Genomic DNA, 10277 nt, shown 5'->3' with positions numbered 1-10277 from the left:
GTGTGGAATGTTTGTAGTATGGTCAAAAAACTGTGTTGTGCCTGCAAATATATACTTGGAATTGTATGGTGTCTGCGCTAAACCATGTTGGTAGATTATTGTAAAGTAGTTGTGTTGCAATTGTCCTTTTGCATAATCCCAATAACATATACCGCATGTACTTGTTAGTATATATTTGTATTATGATGTATATACTATTATACACAATTCAATAGCAAACTTTACTATTATACATAATTGAATAGGAAAATTACATGGTTTGACGATCTTGACAATTGCCCTTTGCTGATATAGGATGGAGGAGTTAGGGTTGCCCGAGCGTTTGTATCAGACAGAGTTCAAACATACTGAACGGAAAAGAACCAACAATTACTTCAATTTGCGTTGGATAAAGGCATTAAAGTAGCTCTTTCAGATGCTCAGCAGGAGCAATTTGATGAGTCACAGTTGGCTGAGTCGCAGTTCAAAAAAATAATACTAATGGGAACCCTACATTTTCTGTCATAATAATACTTATTATTGTTATATGTTTTAATTTTTGTCTTCTCGTTAATGTATCTTGAATACTACTTGTGTTTATCGTGTACACATTTCTCGCAACATCAATTTTGGGACGAAACTAAACTAGACTCCTATTAAGGTTGTTATGTATAAAGTTGCGCAGCTGTAACACTAACTTGCAACCCTAATTGGTTACATCATTGTGAAATACAATAAAATGATTGATCTTATGTTTGTGTCTAGGTTACCATACTATACTATGTTACCTATAGTACAACATCTTTCACTTCCTTTCACGACGCCATGCATACTATTTCGTTCTCATGTATAGTAAAAATGGATAAAAATATCTCTTTTACGTACTAGTGCATAACTTCCCAAAAGGTATAAACAAAGTGCTAGTATATTTTAGTTTTTAACATTTTGCATATATTGTTGTCCTCCCATTGCGCTTTAAAATTCTCTTTTAACCATATCTGTTTTCTATCACATGTCCTACATGTACTATGCAGAGTCACCAAAAGACTTGCTATTATTTTTTTAACAGGGGCCTTTTATGCAGTGATGCTGTGTCAGACATATTCAGTTATATTATGTGTTCTTTTTTTCATCAAACTAAACAATCGTGTTTTCTATTCTTTTATCTTTAAAATTACATATCTTCCCCCAGGTTCTCTATTTGCTATAGTTCAATAACTCTCATTACAGACACTGAATTCCTTTGAACGTGGAGGTCTATGGTTTTTAACGATCTGTCCATACTACACTGAATATAGTATTGTCTCCTTCCCGTGTATTCCACCAACATAAATGCTGACATATATGTTGCGGTGCCTCCCACGGCCACCATATTTATATTTTCATTGCACATGTAACTTATGTTTGTTATGCTTCCTTTTGAACCCAACCTTATGCATTTCCTTTTGTACCATATTTTTCTTTTAACTTCACCGATTATACCATATTTTCCTTTTGAAATCAGTTTAGAACTTGTACCAAACTGTACGCTACTATACTATACAACATATAGTATAGTCTGAAACAACAACCATGTTTTTTTCTTCCAGAGCCATCTCACGCGCACACGCTAGGAGGGAAAAAACAGGAAAAATTAGGCTTTAATTGTCACATCCGTCCTACGTTACTGTAGCATGGACATATTCTTAATTCTTTTGTTTTTTTATGAATATTCAGCAAAATCACCCTTATTTTTATGGTCTTAGGGCATGACCGATTTTCCCGCTACAACCTGCAAACACAGCTTTTGCGGTTGGTAGCGGTTGATAGTGTTTCGAAACAATCATACAAACCACTACAAATCACCTTAAACCGCTATGAACCTCTTAAAATCAAAAGCTGGTTCCAGCTAGCGTTTGCAGTTGCGGACGGTTGCAGGTGGAAAAATAAATATAAAATTATTTTCAAAATTATTTTAAAATTAAAATTTAAAAATGGAAATATTACATTACAAATAAAAATATATACATATTATATATATTAATTAAAATTCACAAACAGTATCATAATTTGTTTAATAAAAACTTTAAATTAACTATTTATTAGAATTTTTAAACATTTATATACACACATATATAAAGATATACACATATATAAAACAAAATAAAATATTTTTAAAAAGTTTTAATATAAATCTTCAAAACAAATTTTATTAAAATTATAACTTTCAACTAATTTAAATTTTTTATAAATAAACATCATATTTTTATTAATCATATTATATTGATAATTATTATATTTTATTACAGTAGTATGTTTTTTATATTTTTATAATGTTATAATATCATGTTAATATGGATAATTTATTATAAAACCGCTACAATATCTTATAATCAACCAGTCACAAATATCTCGCAAACACAACAATTTTCAAACGTTATACCAGTCATACAAAACGCTTAATAACACTTGAAACCGCAACCACCCGCATCCCCAAACTCCCGCACCCGCAACCACAACCATTGCGTTGAAACCAGTCGGGCCCTTAATCATTTTTCATTTTCTTTTTTCGTCTCATTTTTGGAGAAAACATGAGAAGAATTTATAATACTATGAAAATATATTAAACATTCAACGTAATGAAGTAAGGCATGCAGGTGAATCTCCATCTCTTTTTTTCGAGAAATTTCCATGTTTACCACATTGTTTTTACCATTATACATGTTAACTTTCACTAAAGAGACATTTTCAAAAACACTTTCTTCACGAAGAAGCAAAAATTTCTTACACCCTTGTTCTATATATATAATAAATAATTTATTTTTATACTTTTTTGGATTTATACTTTTTCAAATTCGAATTTTTATAATTTTTTTTTTGAATTTTTTTGAATTTTTGTTTCAAATTTTCTTATTAAAATTCAAATTTTTTGAAACTATTTATTTATATATTTATTAGAATCAAAAACTTTACATTTCAAAAACCCTACCCTTCAACTCTGAACACTAAGTGTAGATTGGTTAACCCTAGTGCTATAAATGTTTTTTCTCTTTAAAAATAAAAATAAAAGTGGTTAATGTAAACATGAAAAGTAGTATTATGAATCTTTTATTTTTGGTAATTTCCCTTTTCTTTTCAAAACGAAAAAATCTCCATCTCTTTTAACCATTGTACCACTTTAAACCAACAAAATGCATGAAAAATACCAAAAACAAGATTAACATAAGAGTAATTGATAGGATCAAAATATTATAATGTATATATCTCTTATATAAGATTAAAATTATATTATTTAGTTAAGTTTCTTTTAAATAATAAAAATTTATAAACACTTACACTTTTTAAAAAGAGATATTTCTAAAACAACTATTTTGATTTATTTTATTTTAACAAAAAAATTGTATACATGATATTCTCATTAGCAAAATTAGCTGATGTAGCAACTACATTAGCAAAAATTAGATGATGTGACAGTTGATGTTGTAACTAATGTATGATTCCGCCAAAAAAATAAAAAACACATATATTAATTGAAATTTTTGAAAATACATGTAAGTTTTTGCACGATCATATAAGTTAGATATGAATTGACCATAAGAAATTGCCGTTTTTCCGTAGAATTGGCGACGAAATTCGATTCTGCCGTCCTAAAGAAGTCAGTCTTCCTCATCAAATCTCACCGTGAAAATTTTGCTCTTAAACGCCGCCAAGAAGATTGTTGTAGGCACAGGGGGGTAACCCACGAATTGATAGAATGGTGGAACCAAGGTTTAAACTTGAAAACAAAGAGAACCGATTTTTTTATGAGTTTTTAGAGTTTTATAATGCAAACAGAAACAAATATGAATATGAATCAAAATGATAATATGAATAAAAACAAATAGAAAAGGGATAGATTGATGGAGATGGGATCTTTGTTGCTGGATGTGTATCACTCTCAACAAGGATCAATGGATGGGAGATGAATGAAGATGGAACCGGTCTTGCTGGATGTGTATCACTCTCAAGATCGATTAATGGATGGAGATGGGATGATGGATGCCACAAAGCTCTGTGAAAGGAGGCTTTGATAAGTCAAGTTGCTCCAGAGTTGTTTCTCACACACTCAAAAGACTTAGAACAATAGTTTTGACAAAACTAGAAAAACTGAATAATTCATAATACTTTCAAAGATGGGTGATTTACAATGAAACAAAGACTAGAGCTTTATAGGCTCGACCAAGGACTCTCTAACAGTCATAAAATGACATAAGGAAAGAAATAAAATCGAAATAATAAACTTGGAAGCAAAGGAATTGATGGCTCCTTGAAAACTAGCCGTTGGAGGCTTAATGATGAGAATCTTGGCCAAATGAATGTAGATGGTGTCCTCCTTGTATCTGGACGGTTTGAGGGGGTAAGTGAGCTTCCTGGGAATCTTCTTAATGGTCTGGAAGGTGCTGATGTTGTGCATAGACTGAAGGAAAAAGAGCTGTTGGAGTTTTAATGCTTGTGACTCCAAATAAGGCAGTTTGGTGATAATGGGGATCTTCTTATTCCTATGTGGGCTGGTGCATGGGATGAAGTTGTAGAACTCTTCTGGCTCGTGTATAATGTCTCCTGGATGTCTTGGTTTTGTCTGGACGTCGTCTGGTTCTCCTGGTTGGATTGAAATTGCTTGGAAAGGATCAAACCGAAAGATTGTCCAATCTTTCCATAAATAGCTCCGGTTGGGTTTAAGTGATTCTCCATTGAACCAACTGATCTCCTGGGTTCTGGTGCAGCAAAGGACTTCTGGAATACCTCCTGATTGGTTAAGATGATCTCCTGGTTCCCATAAATAGCTCTGGGTCGAACCAAGTTGAATTGGTTGGAGACTTTCCATAGATGACGTCGGTTTGGCCGGTTCTGGGGAATTGATCATAACTCCTAATTTCCGTGGCCATTTCTCCTGATCTTGGGCTTTTTGGAAAGCTGATAAACTCCTCTTGACTCCTATGATGGACTTTGCTTCAGGCCGCTCCTTAATTGAGCTTGAATCTTCTTCTAAAGTCGGGTACTCGCAGATGGACGGGCTGGGAAACTTCTGACTTGTAAAATTCATAACTTCTTGCTCCGTGAATATTTTGGCTCGATTCCAATTGGGCTGGACTCCTTCTTGAGTGTAAAATCTAATAAAATTGGTTTCATGTTGAAAGTCCTTCTGGTTGTCGAGATATACGCCTTGGACTGAACCTCGGTCGCTGGTACCTCCTAGATGGCCGGTTTGGACTGTTTGGTGAGACTCTGGTTGAACCATGGATTTCGTGACCACAACAAAGATATTACGAATCATCTAGTTTTGGTTCATACACGGGAGCTATCGCTACAGATTGAAGACGCTTTTCAAGGTGACATCTCATGTAGATAGGCAGTGTATTGACTCTTGAGAAATAATGATTGGTATTATCACAAGGATGGGAGATTGTGATGCCACGCTTGGTCAAACATGTACAATATTCTACGTGTTATAGTATTTTACGGATTAATAAAAGGGTATACATTATTTTTTTGTTTATAAAAAGAGTTGATAAATTTTGACTAGTGAAAACCAAGAAAAATAGATCATTCAAATTTAATAATAAAAAAATAAAACGAGTTAGAAATATATGAAAAAATGTTATTTAGTAAAAGATATATATAATAGTTTAATCAGTACAATATACGTCCAATAGTTTTATATTTATATATAAATCCTATCGGCTGATCCGGTCGGTTCCGGGAAGAATGCACTTAGTGCTACAGAATGGAATAGTCCGAAAGTATACCACGTTGCATGATCCGAATTTGGAATACCTTTCGACTAATGCAAAGGAGTGGACCAATCATCTGTTATAGTCCACCATGTCAATCATCTGTTATGGTCCACCATGTCAATCACTTTGGCCGAAGCCCAAGCCCAAGCTTATATTTATATTTTTATATTTATGTTTTTCAATTCCTAATATCTTATCTTATTATATAAAATACAGTTTACTCTCTCTTGAAGCATGCCACCATGTCATCAATTAGGTGCAAAAGAGTGCGACACGTGTCCACTTAAACTAAACGCTGAGTTTCATTTATTCTGGTGTCCATTCCATTTGGGCTTTAGTGTGTATTCGGGCTTAATGAAACCCAACCCGGATAAAGAGTAACTCCAGTTGTTATGGAAACGCGTTGTTTCTGATTTAGGGTTCAACACGTTCGTCATCTCCCCCATTCGAGAGCTAATCTCAACCTAAGGTTTCCATGGCGTTGTTTCATCTTCTTCCTAACAATCCGAGGAGCTATCAGTTACAGATTCATCCTCTTAAATCCACCACCCACGATCTACCTGTTCTTTCATCTTCTTCCTAACAATCCGAGAAGCTATACAGATTCATCCTCTTAAATCCACCATCCACGATCTACCTTGAATGCGATCTTCACGCAAGGCCGTGGAACCTCGACTATAAAAAGGTAACCTTTCCTACTATGAGAACCATCTCCTCATTCCATTTGTTTAAACTTATTTTCTGTAAATTGGCTAAAGCAACAATTTTTATTTTCGATTTGAAGACCGGACGCGTACGGCACAGGGGAGGAGGAAAGCGGTAGTGACGGAGGAGAGGAGGATCAAGGCAATGAGGGACCAGCCGTGTCCGGTTTGAATCCGGTTGTTATTGTAATTTTCCCGTCCTTTAAAACTCATGTTCATCATTATTTTGAACACACATGGTGATTAGATTCATATTTATCAGAATTATTCTTTTTGTATCATATATTTCCTCTTTGCCATATGATTTGAATCTGTTGTTTATTATTATTTTCCTTATTCCAGTGTTCATTGTCTTCCCATTTACAAGCGACTGGGTTCTATGTTTTACTTAAAACTCTCGGGTTCACTTAAAACTCCATTATATTCAGGTTCCTGGTCTCCACCTTTTGCTTCTATATATCCCAATTGTCACCCTTTGGAAACCAAACCCTACATTTACTGTTTGTCCCACTTAACACAAGCTTCTGACCGTGCAGCTCCATGTGCCTGTCAAGTTCTTTCTTTTGTTTAAGGCGGACACCGCCGAAGGTGCAGAGATGTATAAGGCCATCAAAGAGACTACTAATCACCGCAGGGTGAAGTTCACAGATTTATAATGTGGTCTGGTGGGTGCTCTGTAGAATTGTGTTGTCTCAGCTGTAGTTTAGCTGCTTGGTGGAGCTTCTTTGGGTGTGATAAAGCTGTGAGATCTAGAAGAAACAGAGAGTTAGTTGATAAATTTCATGCGCTCCTTTTGAAGAGTTGTTGCTCCTTATTGTCAAATGTGGATTATGGGTATTTCTTTCGTACATATCTATCATTTACTTTAAATTAATGACGTCCACCATTTTGAATCTTGCTTTTGCAGTGCGTTGGTTAAAGCTTTTGTTGTAAGCTTGCAAACCGCTATTGCAACTAAACTATAGAGGATATGGAATATGGCCAGGGACGAGCAACAAAATGTTAAGTTGGTGCAATCCTTTCAAAGTTAAAAGTGGCTCATATCCATTTAGACACGGTAACATGGAGAGAGTAGCTTTTGAAGGTAACACAGATCATGATAACGTATGTTTCTCCAAATGTTATTTAATAAGGAAATGAATCCCATAATCGATTACCAATTATATTAATTTTTTGAAAACCCAAATCAAGCTTTGACAAAATAACAATCGTCACCTACTAGCTTTGATTTTCTCTAAGGCCTTAAGATGGCAATTTTTCTGCTTCTTCCATAACCACTAAGAAGAAAATATGAAGGGTTCATCAGCATTGAGTCTTTGAACAAGAAAAAGAGGAAAGTTAATTATAAAGGACATTGGCGAGTCTTTAAAGAACCCGAGAGGAGATCCTGTTTATCAACCTATGTATTGGCCAATTCCATGACGATTATCCTCCTAGAAATTTCTGATCATCACTGAATCACTGTTTCTCATATGGCTTTTCGCCATAGCTTAAGAAAAAAAAATTAGCAAATAAATAAAATTTTAGTGAAAAGCACATAATCTAATCCAAACTATATATATAACCATGCAAAAAAATAAAAATAAAAATAATTAAAAAAAATGAAAAAAAGTTATAAGAACAAAACAAAAAAGGAAAACATCAAGAACAAAAGCTATTATGCAATTTAGTCAACCACAACAATATCTGCTCTCAATATCATATCATATATGCAAAGATCACATATAACTAATTTTGAAACTAAAAAACTATCAATCCAAACTTAGCTAAGTTAAAATTCCCGCTCAAAGCTAAAAATTGACCTATTTATATTTTATTGCAGAGAATTCATGGTAACGTGAATTTGTTGCACGAGATCTCTAGGAGATTTTCAGCTAAAGCGAAATTAAGCTCTTTATAAGTTATCTTCTTCTTGACATGTTGCGTGAATTAGACTCTTCAATCAGTTCAAAGTGATTCTCTTTAGACTGATCATAAATACATCTCTCATTCAACAAGTTATATTTCTTTTGGTTGGCCCTGCAATTTACAGTATCTCTTTTTCCTTTCAGTTTTCTTGAATGCTTAAACCTCAAAGCAAAGCTCAATATATACACCATAGCCAAGATAAGTCGCAAATCAATGCAAGGAGTGACTGGAGTCTAGGGAATGCACAATCATGTGCTATGTAGAGCTGTTCTATCAACAAGAGACAATGAACATCAGTGAAATCAAACTAAATAGTCGGTTTTAGATTGTTGTAAGGGTAAGTGTTCTTTTATGTTTAATAAAGTGACCACCCGAATCTAGAGATCAATGAACATTGATGAATATGATGCTTGCAACTCTATTCTGTTATAGTTTCTCTTATTTACTGCTGCAAGTCCCATGCTATACATGAGTTTATTACCAAAGCTCTTATTTCATAGAGAAGGTTAAAGTATGCAACAATCTATTCAGGTTTGTTGTGTGATTTTTAAATTTCTTAAAATTGATTTAACAAAAGAATGGAGAAACTGGGATGAAGAGGTGATACTGCGGATTCCATAGCATGCCACATTTTGCAATAACATATTAGATCACATTTTAGCTCTACTTTGTTCTCAATATTAAATGAATTTTTTTCATCAACACAGTAGCTAATGCGTGGAAAATAGGTTTGGCTACAAGGTTTTTAAGCAGTTGACTTTTATTTATTTTTATGTTCTTCGGTTAGAGAAAATTATCAGCTTGGGGATCTCCTAAAAAGTTACAATTTTTTTGCCATTGCAAATTAGTAGACATTAATTTACAAGAAATAATTTTATTCAATAATAAAATACAATCAATATACAATAATATAATTATGTATGATAAAATTATTGAAAGAATTATATTTTATAAGTTAGTCAGTAATATTTATTTCAAAAATTCTGATCAAAGTACTGGGTAACTTCATTTTCATATATAATAATATATATAAGATTCTACTAAACATGTATACATATAAATAGTAACAATAGTTTCATATTGTCAATTTATTTGTCTTAAAATATTTTTAGTTATAGTGAATAAGTTATTTCTTTATATCGCGTAAATCATTAGTTTTATAAGTAAATAATTATATTTTAAAATTTTATTATAATTATACAAGTTTATAATTTACAAAATGAAGAATAGAATAGATAGATAAAATTGCTGTAAAATAATTATAAAACTTAATTCTATTTTAACTTAAAATTAAAATAAATTTGTACAATTAATTTTATTCGCCCGCCCGCCCGTAGGGCGAGTATACCCTAGTATATATATACAAGAGAGAAAAAAAACAATGCGGATGAAATTAATGGAGAAAAACCTGCGCGATCCAACTCTATGATCAAAATGTTGTAATTTTTAGATTTGTTTTTTTGTAGTTTAGATTTGTTTTTGTTGGCCAGCAAACACATTTTGTTATTAATTAGTCGAACAAGCTTTCCATCAATAGCTTTTTTTTTTTGTGATCAAACTTTCCATCAATAGCTAGCTAACCAATGTATAGAGTAAAAATGCTTACATATGAAAATTAAAACTTATAGTAGAAAAAATTGTTTTTTAAACAAAAAAAACACATACATTGTCCTTATGGGTTAATATCAATCTAATCTTGTCCCATTAATCTAACATTTCATGAAAATCCAACAATGCCCTTAGTTTGTTTTTTTAAAATATAATTAAAACTAACGAATATATATTAAGAAAATGTTAAAAATAAAACAAATTAGAATTTTTTTTTCATATACACATTTTTAGAACCCAAAAAAACTCTACATTGGTATAGGTATTTACAATGAAGTTCCTATTTTTCATATTTTTTTTTGGTTTATAAAACTATTTATTTAGT

The 10277-nt window shown here is 32.5% G+C and overlaps 1 long non-coding RNA gene across 2 annotated transcripts; it reads left to right on the top strand.

Moving 5' to 3' along the window:
* The first annotated feature begins 5053 nt into the window (after positions 1 to 5053).
* Positions 5054 to 8798, top strand: LOC106413863. Of its 2 annotated transcripts, none has more exons than XR_007323489.1 (6): positions 5054 to 6417; positions 6517 to 6622; positions 6779 to 6864; positions 6973 to 7270; positions 7344 to 8388; positions 8488 to 8798. It is a non-coding gene; the product is annotated as an uncharacterized LOC106413863 (long non-coding RNA). The 2 variants fall into 2 exon arrangements; XR_002658622.2 differs by having other exon boundaries at positions 6101 to 6417; positions 7344 to 7520.
* The last annotated feature ends 1479 nt before the right edge of the window (positions 8799 to 10277 follow it).

The sequence above is a fragment of the Brassica napus genome, chromosome C5 (genome assembly GCF_020379485.1).
Source record: "Brassica napus cultivar Da-Ae chromosome C5, Da-Ae, whole genome shotgun sequence".
Lineage (NCBI taxonomy): Eukaryota > Viridiplantae > Streptophyta > Magnoliopsida > Brassicales > Brassicaceae > Brassica > Brassica napus.
Note: the sequence above shows the minus strand (reverse complement) of the source record. Positions and strands in the feature narration are given on the sequence as shown.